The 15,741-nt window shown below is 38.1% G+C and overlaps 1 long non-coding RNA gene across 1 annotated transcript; it reads right to left on the bottom strand.

The window, feature by feature from the left end:
• Positions 1 to 2,863: 2,863 nt before the first annotated feature.
• On the bottom strand, positions 2,864 to 11,018 carry LOC108495658. The gene is made up of 3 exons (XR_001874189.1): positions 10,872 to 11,018; positions 9,885 to 10,063; positions 2,864 to 4,537 (listed from the first exon to the last, which is right to left on the bottom strand). It is a non-coding gene; the product is annotated as an uncharacterized LOC108495658 (long non-coding RNA).
• Positions 11,019 to 15,741: the final 4,723 nt, after the last annotated feature.

Below are 15,741 nucleotides of genomic sequence, written 5' to 3'. Positions count from 1 at the left end.
ACAGTCAGAGACACTGTTGGGAAGGTAGTGCATAGCACCTCTTTGAGAGGGCTAGAAATTATTAATTTCCAAGCAGTCAAACTGGGAGCAGAACACAATTTTACACTGTGTCTGAGAGACAGCAATAAGACTGAATGATATGCCAGCAAAAGGCAGTTAATTTTCTTTGTATTGGCAATACAGAATTTGAACTTGACTCATCTTTTCATCAAATTAGTAGTGGAGCAGACACCAGACAATGTATCTTGTAGAGCACCTTACATCTGACACCTGAAATTCACTTTGTCCAAATTCAGCACTTTATTTTGGCAAGTGGCTATGTGTTCAGTTTTTAGGTCTTTACTTCTTGGATGATTCAGAGTACAGTAATTCAGGAAGTATTATTATAAATCATCCAGTACAAGAAAGGAGGCTATTTTCTCATATGCTATTGCAACCATCCAAAGATATTCCTTTCATGGTCTAAAAGAAAAGGGAAGAGATAGAAAAAATATTTGGAGGGAACTGCCAATAAAGGCCATTTATTTTGTATTTCACTTTTCAGTAATTTTTTTTAGTGTTCAACTATCCTAAATTCTGAAGCAGTTCATTTAATAAGATGTTAATAATTTTAGAAACAATATTAGAACTAATCTTCTTGCCAAATAGGCCTGTTTTGATATTTTAGTAATGAATAACACCTTCAGCCTTGACTATTACTTACTCTTGCACTGCTAAGTTGGCATCATTATAAAGTTTGTACGTCTTTTCTTTCCAGACCAAAACAATGAAAGATTTTATCGAGACACGAAGTGCATTCCAGGAATATGGACAATTTCTTTATTGCTGAAAGTGTAGCTTTAAAAATCTATAGATCTTACTTATGAACAAAAAATTCCTTATACAGCTGTATTGTGTTGTTTCCACATTTGTTTAAACACAGGAGTCTGGCTAAGGAATATACAAACGATTCATAAAAACATGCCTATGTTACACATGTGTGAACCACATGGAAAGTAACGTGGATTTCAAACTCAGGGCATGGGTTTCCCCTTTTATAACTATTCGAAGTAAAAATATTCTAAGTAGGGACATTTTTTCAATAACATTTTTTGAAACCTTAACCTCAGAGGGTATCAAAAATGCCTCTCATGAGATATGGGGCCACACATATTGCAGACAGCTGCTTGGAAAAGTTAACACCCACCTGAAAAAGCAAAAGGGATGAAGTTTCCACAGTTCATTCTTTTCAGTAAGCGAGAACCATATCTGGAAGACTGACCAGAGGTATCCTCCATATACCTCCATATCTACTAACTGCACTTTTAATTCCTGATCAAACTGTTAAAAATGGCTTATTCTGTTGACAACATATTATATAAAGTAAACCAGGAGATAGAAGTCGTAGTTCAAATAGTCACTGGTAGCAATGCGGTTCCCCATTTTCATATGGTGCAGTTGACAAGCTTGAAGGATAGGATGCCACCCAGAGGGACTTGGACAATATTGGTAAGTGGGCCCATGGAAACCTCATGGAGTTCAACAAAGCCAAGTGCAAGGTGCTGCACCTGGGTGAGGGCAACCCCTGGTATCAATACAGGCTGGGGATGAACACACTGAGGGCAGTTCTGCCAAGAAGGACTTGGGGGTGCTGGTGGATGAGAGGCTGGACATGAGCCATGACTTGCAGCCCAGGCGGCAAACCGCATTCCAAGGGAGGTGATTCTGCCCCTCTTCTCCATTCTTGTGAGACTCCACTTGGAGTACTGCATCCAGTTCTGGGATCCCCAGCACAGGTAGCACATATTTAAGTGCTTATTATTGCCCAAGGAAGTAACATTCATTTGCTGACTAGTAATTTTATCCTCATAAGCCAGGATGTAAGATTGCTTTGTTTATCAGTCACACAAGAATGCAAGGACAACAGCTCCAACAAAGCTGTGCTATGTGCTCAACCAATAGAGAGGTCCAATGAAGCTCTATTCTGCTTCACATGCATTCTCTGCTGGAGCTTTCCTCAAGCCACTTGACTCTCAGTTTAATGTAAACTGTAAATCATCCCAGTTTCTTAACTTGTTTGTGTGTGTGTGAGCTGAATTACTCTGGATATTGCTTTGTCTGAGTTTGTTTATTCCACAGTACAATATCAACAGGAATTTATATATTAGGTGAGGCTCAGATAGGAGTTCTGTGTCAGCTCTTAGATTTGACAAGAAGGTCTTTCATAGGAATGCATCCAACGAACACTGGAAGGCTGTTCCTTGTGCTGCAATATTTTTTTCAGCGTTTTGTTATAAAGCACTACAGCTAAGAGCAAAGGATCATTATTTTTTCAATCCAGGCTATCTTACAAAATGCTTCTTGGCTTTGCACTCTGCTACCTTTGCTCTTATGAAACTGCTTTACTGCAGTACAAAACTCCCTCTGGAGTAGGTGCAAACTTAAATTCAGACAACATCAACAGTAAATTTGTTTCAATTATTTTGAAGGCAGAAAAAGCAAGCCATCACAGGTTCAGATACGGTGTTAATGAGCACAGCAAAGACCTTATAGTGAAAAAAAGAAAAGGAGGATGGGAAAGAAGGCAACAAAAGCAGAAGGAGAAAGAGCAAGAATAAGTTTTGAGAGACAAGGAAAGAGAAAAACTCCGCTGTTTTCAGGTAGTGTAAATGAAATGAGTCATTCCCTGTGACCTCAATATATTTGTTATAAAGAAAGAAGATGAGGCAAGATTATTTTAAGCATGATTATTTTAATTATTTAAAGCAATGTAGGCTCCAGTCCCAAGTCCATCTTTACAAACTGTTCATGGAACGGCAGGGATATGGATGGACATAATGTGAGGCTCATCACATAAAAATGAGGATTAAAATAAAATCTAGTATTTTCTTACAGGAAACCCACAGCATGGTACAAATGAAGTAAGACAATGGTCTAGCAAATACAAGAGTGACAAATGGTGACCCTGGGGTTTTCTGCTATGGCTGCTCTTTTGGGAATGAGAACTGTGGTGACTATAGAAAAAAAAAAAATTAGATTTATCTGGAGACAAACAGGTGCAGCTGCAGAAAACAACCATCCCAAGACACCATCCTAAGGACCTTAAGTTACCTATCACTCTGGGGCCAGTATAGCTGAAGTGGTGGCTTATCCCATGTGCCAGAGTTGCCCCATCCTGCATCAGCAGGCAGGAGACTGAGCATGCTCTGCTCCAGCAGAGACATTGAAAGTGCAAGCGACATATGTAACTGTTGTCATGGAAAGTATATATTCCCATCAGCTCCACTGTCAGATACTCTGAAGCCATGGAAAATGCCATGAAAGATAAGCCATAGACTCCTTTGTTCATTCCACTTGTTTGAATTGTTCTCTGCTCTGCTCTGCTTTGCGAGTTCTTTATCAGCACCATTTGTACAAAGGCATCAGTCTGTTTCTGATAAGTATTGCTGATATCATTACTGCTGAAGGATTGCTAGGGGCATTTATTTCTGAACAACGAACAGTGAGCCATTGGCAACATGTAATCACAGATTTATCCACTTATCTATTAAGATACTTAGTTAAATTTTGGTATCCTGCTGCCTGTTGGTATTTAAATCCCATCTCCATCTGGTCATAAAACCACAAGAGCTTGTAGTGGTAGAGTACTCAGTATCCCACTGCCTCAAACACAGAAGGTTTCAGGACTCAGTTTAACAAGCTGGGAAAACTCTAGTTTACCTTTCAGGCTTGGCACCACTTGCACTGGAGGGCTAAGCAGCAGAAGGAATCCTGGGAGCATTATTCATTTTATAGCATTTAATTTATTTCTTCTAGCACAAAATGCTTATTCAGAGGAACATCAGTGCATACCTGACACCAAAAATAATTTTTTACATACACTTGGATGCTCGAAGAGTGAACAGAAAGAATTTCCTTGGCCTCAGAGGGGAGAAGAGGAAGTAGATCAAATCCTGTTTGTAAAGGGAGAATTAAAGAGAAAGCGTCTCTGTCAAGCTCTTTGTGATAGATGTGATATTATCTCAAATACACCAAAGTCAAAAGCACACTGTGAAATTCATAACAGTCAGATTATCTGTTATCCATCTAAATGTTTTTTGAAAACTGTAGCAGTGATGTCATCAAAGAAAAGCTATTTTTTTCTGTTCTTCACTAACTGGTATAATTTTGAAGAAAACAAAATTGTACTGGAAATTCCCACTGAGCCAAATCTAATTTTTAGGTGATGTGACACTTGGTTTCCTAGAGCTACATTAGAAACATCTGGTAGAAAAAGTTACTTCTTGAACTGTATTTTTAAAAAAATTTCCTCTCCAACCCTCTTAATTAATCTTCAGAGACATTAGCATTAGAAGTAGTTCACTTAATGCATTTCAGAAATAAAAGTTGAAGTATGATCGCTGGGCAATTATTTTGTTGATACTTACACAGTGTCAATAATAGCTCTGTAGCTAAAGCTGTTGTAACAAACCCAGAGTTTAGCTCTTCTTAATTATCCAGGGTAGCACAGTTCACTAAGCATGTCACTTGGCACAGCTCCTTGCAAAGCAGAATTTTCCTGAAAAGTTTGTTTATAAAAGAGGTAGGGAAAAAAAGGGAGGGGCTGAAAGTGAAAGATGTAAAGCTGACAAGCACAATTGCCCATTGACACTCAGGCCCTCCTCTTACCCTGAGCAGCTGCAATACCTCTAGGTGAAGCCATCCACTTTAGAGCCAGGAGACTCTGCTTGGCTTAGTGGTAGGACAAAACACTTCCCCAGGGCACGTGGCACGGCCCTGAGCTGGGGAGCTGTAAGAGACAAGTGCAGCTTGAAACTACAACATTTTGCAGAGGTGCCCAAGATGACTTCCTTGTAGCTGCGCTGAACTTTAACACCAGGCAGTATAAAAATGCCTGATCCATCCTGAAGGCACTGTGGATATTTTTGTTGAGTTCACTGAGTTTTGAGTCCAATCTATTAAACATGATGAAAATTAATCTACTGCTACCTGTGATAGTCAGGTTTAAATAAACGCCACACTTTTACTTCTCTCTTACTGCCATTGCTATACTTACTAGCTAGGATGTTCAACGCATGAACAGGTGTAAGAGCAAATAACACCTTTAAACTTTGCCTTTGTTATCAAGAGATCATCTAGTACAGCCTGTACTAGATGTTTTATTAAAAATAAATGTTTTATTAAAAATAAATATGTCAGTGTTGAACAGAGTACTCCAATCTTACTATCCACAGAGCTCTCTGCGTGGCACATAAGACTCATTTAAATGCACCATCCCTCTGAAAGCTTTTTAATTCAATTTTTTTATGATAAAATTTTCTTTGACTACATTTTTATGATACAATGGAGGTTTATACATGTCATCAGTTTGTCTGAATAGTAAAAAAATATTCAGGAACAACAACAAAATATCAGTCATTTTGTAAGAACACTTCTGAATTTCACTTTAATTTTTATGTGGGACATTTTCAAATTTAACCAGCCTCAATTCCTTTACCCAGCTGAATTTTGTATGTGAAATGTTAATGTTGTAAAATTTTAAAAATGTAGTGAGTTTATTTGGTTCGTTATTTATTTATTATTTATGAGCACTAAATGAGTCCTAGTGACAGGGAAATTAATTGAAATGAGAGAGTTTCTGCTCAGAATCAAAGATGTGCATCTGGTTTTTACTTTTTAAAAAACTAAGAAGTTTGAAGTACTATGGAGTCAGCAATGAAACTACAGCTATTTCTAATTATTACTGTGTCTGACAGGATGCATATGTTTATGGAATAATCTATGCATAACATGAAAAAGCTCTTTTTACTGTTTTTGAAACAATGTTTACATCAAAGTAAAACATATGTGTGATAAAAGAACAAAGCAGAAATCCCTAGTTGCTAGTCCTATTTGAGGACTATATATAGAATATTTACAACATTTTTTGGTGTGGCAGAACTCTGTGTGTCAGAGTGATTAATTAACAGACATGAAAAATTCAAGGACCGTGAAGGGCTGGGGAAGATACAGCATCACCTAAACTATCAGAATAGGTAGAAAGGAGCATTTGGATTTGTCTGGGGGTTGGTGCAAAGGTTTTTTATTACTCAAAAGGCACCTGGACTCAAAGCATCAACTGGAAGCAATTTTACAAATCAAAGGAGATAAACTATGTGAAAAAATTATGAGTAACTAGTTTACTCAAAGGACTTGTAACAGGATCTGGAGCTTTCATCCGTGCCCTATTAACAGTGGCCAAGACTAAGTCTCATTCAGAAAAAAATGAGTAGATGTTCCCATCACAAAATCACCACTACAGCTGACACCAATTGACTTTCATATTGGTCATGTCAACAAAGAGCCGATGATTACATGACTATGAAATATTGTCTTTCCAGAAAGGCTTTAGGATGGCTGAAGAATGATGTCTAGACTGTGTCTAAACTGGGAACAGACATTGCTTAGGCTCCTGTTCGAGGAACTGTAATTGGCCTGATTCTTTTACTGGACACAGATATTGTAAATCAGGATTGCTGACTTACAGCAGTTTCGGTGATACCCATGGAAATGGTTCAACACAAAATTTGTGGATTTAAGGACTGGGTTGGATCACTGGGTTTGAAGGAGCTCTTCACCATTTTTCTCAACCTGTAAGTTGCCCACAGCACTACCTGCGGAAGAAAATGCTTCCCCTGCAGTGCATCCATCTTATTAAGAGCTGTTGAGTAACAAAAGAAGAGTCTGACCAAAACCATTTTATTGGCAAGTGGGAAATGCTTTGAAATGATCCTTTCAGTTCCTCAATGGGGTAAGACACACAATGATATGCCCCCTCTTGCTCTTTGATGTCTGTTTTTAGACATTCGGATATAAAAATATATCATTTGAGTGATCTAAATTTTCTTTCAATATTTATTTCATGTTTCCCGTACCATCCATTAGTTCCATAAATAGAATAATATTTAGTTAGCTAAAATGACATAGCTTAAGTATGACTACTGTGTCTGGAGATAACGTGAGCAAATGTCAGCATAAAATTTATAGGTAGAGAAACATAAATAATTCTTTAATAAATTCTTTCAATCTTAACATAATCAGTGGGAAACTAGATTAGTTGCTGTCTCCCCTGCCAACCATAAAAACACAAGCTCATAGTGGGATTGGTCGATAGATGGAAAACTTCATTTTGGATAAGAGACATTTTTAAGCAAAAAGCTGTTTATTTAGCCAAGGAAGTTTGGCTGTAGTGAGTAGGCATCAGAATTGTTTATTATTGGAACCCAGAAGCACATTAATTATGTGATTTGAGTGACTGGGTAGCATCAGCCCTGTAGGTTTTGCACGTCAAATGCCCTCATCTTGCATGGTGTAAACTGACCCCTGAAGTGCGCGTCTGTGCACCAGAGGTTAAAGGAGGACCCTTCTTCATCCCCACCCAGGGTCTGCCAGGGTGGCTGCACCACAAATTTATGTTTTAGGGAGATCCGAACACTTTGATATACTGCACGGGGCAGCAGCATAGCTTCAATTTCACTTACATGTTGTGATTTCCTATGAAAGATCATCTGTCATTGGGAGTTCTTGTAACACATTTGCAAATAAGGTCAAACAATTTGTTCAGAGGTGAACACGGTAAGTATAAACACATTGTAAATATTTGAGTATGAGTTTAATGGTGTTTGAGAGGCTCACACAAAAAACCTCACAAATAAAATCGCTATATTTAAAAACAAATTAGAAACTTGCACATTATTTTAGCCTTTGGTGGACATTCATCATCATTATGGAAACTTCTGTTTATTTGGGTTAGTGTGGGGGAAAAAGGAACATTCAGAAAGGCCCAGTGAGTGCGAACAGGGCGGAAAGGGGGTGCCAGTGGGGCCCTGGGGCTCCAGCCAGCCCCTGCAATCATCAGGTGACACCATAGGCCTGTGAGTGCCACCACCACCCGGGGGACCAGCTGTACCCTCCCACTCAAAAATCCATTAGGCTTGGCCAAAAAGTACTTTCACAGGCAAATTATGGCGTACAGGAGCACCAGCTTTGGTGTAGTGGCACTCTTGGAGGGGAACGACCCAGTGACAGGCAGTGGAGGGACGGGTGGGCTCTGTGGGCAGCACATGGTTCTGCTTTGACTCTTGGGGTGGGGGACAAAGGGTGTTTCAGTGTGGAAAAACTCCCTGTGGTTCTGTGCTGCGTTTCCTGGAGACACTTCACACTCTGAGGAAGATAAAGTTAAGTTGACCACCCTGAAAATTACCTTAGTTCCACTGTGCTTAGGACTGGAGAACCCCCACTATGCCCCAGATGTATCGATCAAAGAACCAATGGGAATTTCTTGAAAATCCATCCTGAGTACTGCCATAACCTCCATAGAGAAGGTTCCTTGCAGAAACATCTATGGCCATATTTCAGCGCACTCCTGCCAAAGCAATTTCTTTCACAGGGGCTTTCAGGTCCCCTTTGTACCGCTGCATTTTGATATGGCTTTTGGAGAGAAAAATTAAGATATTTCCAGAGTATTCCCCCCCAAAATTTACATCCCTGAATAATCTCCAAGCCAAGTTAGACTTGAAGAGTATTAAATCTATTGATTTCTGATTCCAAAATGGTAAAAAAATGGCATTCAAATAAGTCCAAGAGTCATGATTTTCAGGACTGCCATATTCATACTTCAGCTGTTTGTACAGGGCCCAACCCTGCAAACACTTTTGCACATAAACTGAGGAAAGCCATACCTGAGTGTAGACATTTCCGAGCTTCCATTTCCAGCTTCTAAACTCTTTGAAACAGAGAACTATGTGTATGTGGAACTGTACCTAAAGCATCTGGCATGTCTGGGAGGCACTGTAATAAATCTTCATAATACTTATGTATAAATATGCAAATTTAATTATGCAAAATATGTAAGAATCAATGGATTAAAATATAAATATATAGGTGGGACTCCTAGCATAAAAAGTGACGTCTCTGTCCAGTGGAATGGTATATGTGCAAAATTCCAGTTCATTAATCTTACTTTTGCTCTTTTTGAGTAAAATTCACCCCAGGGTTTCATTTGGTCTCTCATGAAGCCATACTATAAATCACACTATGTATAGTGCACAAAGATAATTATTTTGCCAAAGTTTAAGCTAAGTATTCCACTGCTGTGCTGTCATTTTTAAGATTTTTTTTTTTCCCCCCTTCTGTGGCATTATAAATTGCAATGCTCAGATACACTTCATACCTGTTACAGAGTACCGTTAAAAAAATGGATTCTAGGTGCCAAAATAGCAGGGAGCGCCAGCAGCTGCTTTGGGACCTCTGTGTTAGCGAGCCTGTGTGTGAATAGCTTGTTTCCTCTGTGGCTGTGGCCGGAGGAGTGAGCTCTGCACAGCTTTTCACAGCTCCTCGGGGAAGGGCAAGCTATTGCGTAGGGACTGACCTTCCTGTCAGCCCATGAGACACCACAAACCAAACCTGGTGGAGAACTGGACTCAGACTGTTTCTCCTCAGCCAAGATCACACCCTTCTGGAGATTGCTTTGTCCCAGCACAGAAGTGTGAGCTGCTGCAGTAATTCTGCCATGAATAAGAGCCTTTCTTTTGAGTCATATACTTTTGTTTCCAGCCTACAGTGTCTTGGCTTACTACTGTGCTGGGGATTATCCCTCCAAAAAGCCAGAGCTTGGAAAATGAGCTATTTTCAGCAGCTATGAAACTAGGTTTCAAAAAGTGTTTCTCTCTTCATATAAATATCTATATATATATATATGTGTGTGTGTGTGTATGGCTTGGTTTCAATACAGTGAAACTATGTAAATTACTGTAATAATAAAAAATATAATAACATATTTTAGTACCATAATGTAGTAGGAAAATGTAATAGCAATAATATTATAATTACTATTATAATTATTACTAGTAGAATAATACACTTACAGTTAAAGCTTCATTTTCCTAGGTGCCAGTCAAACATAATGAATTGGACTCTCTTTTTTCCAAGCAGCAAAAGCCTCAATCTTACAGGAAACTCCATGCAGACAAATCCCAAATGAGCACAGTTGGGTCCTTGGCAGCTCGGGAAAATAACCCAGCAATGGCTGCAGCAGGACTGTGATCTGAGTAAGGGTCATAGAAGAATTGATGAGAAAAAAAAAGGTAGGAACCGTTACACATGTACAAGGAGATATTTATATCAACAGTCTGAATTCAGTTCTCTCCTATACTTAAAATCCTATCAAAACTGCTGCAAGCAGCATCAGAGTCATACGGGTACAATTTATGGCAGTATTTGGCACAGACAGTGTGTTTCTCCATTCCACAGGGCTGGGGTTCCTCAAAAGTCTGATCAACTAATTCATAAATGCCATGTGTAGTTATATTACCATGTATTAATGTGAGATAATATATAGTTATATACTTCATAAGATCAAATACAAAGTTTATGAAAAAAAATCCTTGGCACTGCAGAAGCTGCAAAACTATGCATACTTAAAAGAGAATACTGTAACACAGTGCAGCTCTGAAATCTTTACTGTTTTCTTAAAATTCCTTCATTTCTTGAAGGTCTCTGGAATTTCTTCCATACTAGAGCACTCCGTAGCATGTCACGCATCAGAAACTAGGCTGAAATCTTGTCCTTTGCTCATCCTTTTAATGCCTTACTTTTGAGTCTCCTGTGGTTGTACTTTTTTCATTAAGCCTTCTAAAAGAGCAGTAGCACAAACAGATCTACCTCTGAGTACATCAAATGTCGTATTTCAGCCTTTCTTCATCAGAAACCAGATGCTTCAGTTTCTACATTAAAGCTTGAAATGCTGTGCCCTGGCTTACAGATATTAGTCCTTCCTCCTCCCTGTATGCCTTCTAGTAGCATCCGGAAGCACATGTCAGTCTTGGGACTTTTTTAATACTCATTTCACTTACTATTGGCTACAGAAATCCTTAAAAATACCCATTCTGCAAGAGTATAAAGTTTATGCAGATGTATCAGACTGAGTGGGGCAGTAGGGTTAAACTGTGCCAGCAGAGTCCACGTCCACGAAGAAGTTATTTCTTTCCTTTCCCAGATTTGTTTCAAGGATATGTGTACCTGAAGAAGTAGCCCAGAAGAGATGAGTCAGTAGGATGCACGATTTAAAAAGGGGGGAAAAAGAGAAATTTTTATGGAAAAGCCAAATGGAAATAAGAACAAAAGAGCGATAGAGAAGGACCACAGGGCAAGGGAGAGTGAGGCTGCAGGAAAGATATGAGGAAAATCTGAGGCTGGAAAGAGTATGAAAGCAGGAATAATGGCTACTCTGTGGTAGGTACAGGACAGTCAAACTAAACTTCCGGAGCTACTGCTGCCCCAACTGTTTCCCCTGAAATGAGACCCAGCTTACACAATCCGGCCTGAAAAACTGCAGCTGGGTAGCAGCTGAGTCACAAACTGGTCCTCCTTGCTTCAGGATAACCATAGAATCATAGAATATCCCGAGTTGTAAGGGACCCACAAGGATCATTGAAGTCCAACTCCTGACCCTGGACAGGATAGACCCAAGAATCACACCATGTGCCTGAGAGCATTTACCAAATGGTTCTTGAACTCAGACAGGCAGTGACCACTTCCCTGGGGAGCCTGTTCCAGTGCCCAACCACCCTCTGGAGAAAAGCCTTTTTCCTAACAATTCATCACACAAGGGTGGAGTGATTGGTATATCTTCATCCATCCAAATCCAATCTGACACTGTAAGTCTGCCCAAAATCTAGTCTAAAGGCTGTACTGAGGGACAATAAAAAACATTTTGCCTTTTACACAAGGAGGAAAATCAAATTAGCAAAATTAGATATCTCATGTGAAAAAAACCTGTTTGCCAGAGTCATATTATTTAAAGTTTTGATTGACCTGAGAGACTTTCTACACTCTCTTTCCTCTGCCTCCCACTCCCTGTACCATAGGAGGATTTTTTTATTATTTTTAGATGTATCATGACAATAAATTTAAAACTTTTGGATCTCTCAACTCACTCTTCTTAGTTGGCGCCTCATTTGAGTAATGGGTCATGAAGTTGACATTCCTCCAGTGATGTATTGCTTGCTAGAGTGGCACTGACCACAGAAGGCAGGTCAAATACTCTTTTAATTTAATCTTTTACAGCTAGAGATGCGAATGCTATAAAAAATGCAAAAGAGAATATCCATGTGATACTCTCACTGGGGAGAGTATCCATGGGGGAGAGAGAGAGAGAGACGGCATCAGGAGCCAGGGAGAGTTATATCTCAGGAAACATGGCTTATTTTGGGGATGAGCCAAAGACAGAATAACTAGTGTGAGGGAAATAACAGAGAGTTTCTGGGGTTTTTTCACCAGTTGATTACCTTCTGTTTAAAGGTTTGGCTCCAATGTCCTTTTAGGTGGCTTCATCCAGAATACCCTTCACAGCAGAGGAAAATTGTTACTCCTGGAAAATTACAGCTGAGTACATTAAACTTGGTTTTCTGTCTGTGATTTTGATTAAAAATATTTCTTAAAATACATGTTATTTCTGCTAGGTCATTACTCCTGATGGCACAGTCCTGAAGTTTTTTAGATTGCTGCAATTTATTACAGTTTCTTAAAGTTTAGTGTGTCCTCTTAACTGAGAGGAATTAGAGTACACGCAACAAGAACATAAAAAGAAAATAGTGAACTCTTTAGCAAACCACTACCACTTTGCATAGGATTATGAGGTTATGTTAACCATTTAAACAGCCAAATTGACATTATTTTTTTAATCTTTGTCCACTGCACTCGATGGAGTAAAGTTTCTCTATTTGTTATACAGTTTGATTAGACATTCCCCACAAACAAAAAACAGAAACTTTTCAAAGTTATGAATCTCTTTTTCCATCAGTGCTTTGCCATTTTATTATTCCCTGGGCTGCACACAAGGTATATCCTTGTTTTTCAGATCCTCCTAGCTTTTCAGTCTTTTTCTATTTTTCACTGAAACACAAAGTTTTGTAAAACCACCATCAGGAAAATCATACACCAAAGCTTGTCTTGAATGAGAAGAGACACATGCTTGTATTTGCTAAGGATGCTGATACAGTTTCAGCAATCTGATTTCAGGCGGGAGATTAATAGTTCTGACAACTGTCATATATGAAGGGCAATAATTCTGCTGAATCCATAATAGTATTTTTTCTTGTTTTTCAGCCCCACATATTGATTATGCTGATCTATCTCTTCATGAAGAAAACCAAATGTCTATATTTCATCTCTGCTGAAGGTACCCCATAGCATTTTAATGTTGATGAAAAAATTCTGACACTCCATTCATCATTGACAGTGGAAAATTATGACATATCATGAGAATGTCTCAAGAAAGAAAAATATTTGTATTTGCCTTCTCATATCTTGACCCTCTGAGGTTATTTGCTTAATATTTTGAATTTATATCCACACCCTGAAAGGCTAGTATGTCTAAGTTTCCACTAAAATTTCCTAGTTTTAATGGAAACTTAGATTCCCACAAACTTCTCCTATCCCAGCAGCTAAGGTACAGTAAAAAACAAATATCACAAGACTTTGTGATAAAATTGAAAAACTTGGCAGCACTTATGCCTCCTGCTGATTAGCTTTTTAATCTATGAGCAATCTGATATAAAACCAATGGAGTAAGTCACCAGTAGATAATATTCACTGTAAAGCTGGCAGAAATATGTCCTGTTTAAAACAAAACAGGTTGAAGAAAGTTCTCAAACTGATAGTCTTGGTTAAAGTATATACACTGTATAAAATGTATGCACATATATGCACACTCATAGATCCATACACACACATGTATCTACACTGTTAAAAAACCTGCACCAGGTTAAAAACTAAACAGTTACTTGGGTGATGTTTCCACTATGAACTCACCTTATTAAATAAAACACCTAGTTATTATTACTCTGTTAATTTTAAATCAAGTGAACTGCATCTGTATGAAAACAGAGAAATTTGTTTATGGCTTGTCTCTTAAAAGCCAAGCTGCCACAACTGTGTGATCACAAGATGATACACGACATGAATTGACACATATACCGGGTTGGCTAAAGAAAGCATTGCTTGCATCTGACAATTACAAAACCATGGATTTTTTTGAGGACTTAGATTTGTTTGTTGTATACATCCCCTGATGCACAATAAATATATGTGACAGCCTTTCCTTTAGACAGGACACTTGAAAAACCTCTTTCTGTCTCTCATACTTCATCACCAACTTTGACACTACTTGTAAGAATTTAATTGCCTTCTAAATATCAGCTACCTCTGTCAAATTTACTTGAAATCAGCCAGTGTTTTAAAAAAGATTATTTTGGGGAAACACAATGTGACTGCAAAATAAGAAAAAAAGTCATGTATTCAGCTAATAGAAGTAATTCTGGCTTATTTCTGTATTCTATCACAAATCCCCATGAGAAGCACTAGCTGGCATTTGTAAATGGCAGCTGCTGCTTATGAGCTACTGTAATCAATCTTCATGCTACTGCAGTTATCCACATAAGAATAATCAGTGACTTTGAGTCAACAGGCTGAAGCATGTACCATTTATTCCTATCCATCTAGCAGTATAAAAATAAAAGCTCACCAAGGCAGAAAAGAAGGCAGTAGCTTCTTGTTTTATGCCATATTTAATATGAATACAGTACTTTAATACAGGGCATTCACAAAGTCTTATCTTGCACATTCACTTTATTGGTTTGATATATTCAGAGAAAAATGAAATCAACCTGACAGACAAATATTGCATTAATGTCTTAGTCATTCTGAGCTTTGATATCAATGGCACTCTGAAAAAATGGTGATTTATAAACAGATACTTTGTTCCAAACATATGGTCTTATATACCAGTAAAGACTAGAGTATAAATTCACCAGAGTATTTATATTGCTGAGTATAGGACAAATTTCTACTAAATTATATTATGGAATTACTATCTCTGGCAAAATATTTATGGACATGATTTCTACATAGATATAGATTTAGAGAAGATACCTTTTTATTAGACATTAAAAAAAAAAAAAAGTTGAATACTTACCAAACTGAAGAGTTGTCCTAAAACTGAAAAGTTCCTGTGTAGATTTGAAAAGCTGAATTAACCAAAACCTTTTTCCACCCAGGAACCACAGTGGACCCATATTCAATTCTGATTGTTATGTTCATGTTTTAGCAGTTAGTTACATGTGTCAATGAATCACAGATTGACTACTATTAAAAATAGATAAAGTAGTATTTCCTTTAATTTAGATGTCCTGAGTGTTTGAATCTGAGTTCAATCAGATGCCTTGAAATGTTTATACAGTGGGAGAAAGAAGAAAGAAATGGATGGCCAGTCTTCTCATTGACATTCATTATTTTATGTTTGAAATCACATTTTAGTCTCACTTAAGCCAGTCATTTTCAGCTCATGGGCTGTAGATAAAGGGATACATGGACTACTTTGTAAAAAGCCTGTAGAAGGTAACTACAAAGAACAGTGTCTGTAGCTCTCATGAAAATGGGCTCCCATCTCTCCTGCTGAAAAAGTTTGACCATGCATGTGGTAACCCCCAATTTTGAATCAAAAATCGAAAGCTTAAATTTAAGAAAGTATATTTTGTTAACCCCGTCTTTATATGTCAAATGCCTATAGCTGGAGTAATCATTCATGAGAATCTTCAGATAACTTTAACCTGTTTTGTCATTCTTCTCCAGAGGCTTTCTCTGCCTAGCATGTCTACTTACACTGAGGCATCCAAAACTGAACTGTGGTGCAACCAGAAATGTATCACTGGTAGTTTTCTATCA

Source organism: Lepidothrix coronata, unplaced genomic scaffold (assembly GCF_001604755.1).
Source record: "Lepidothrix coronata isolate B3197 unplaced genomic scaffold, Lepidothrix_coronata-1.0 Scaffold33, whole genome shotgun sequence".
In the NCBI taxonomy this organism is placed as follows: Eukaryota; Metazoa; Chordata; class Aves; order Passeriformes; family Pipridae; genus Lepidothrix; species Lepidothrix coronata.
The sequence above is the reverse complement of the archived record's forward strand: the minus strand, read 5'-3'. Positions and strand labels throughout refer to the sequence as shown.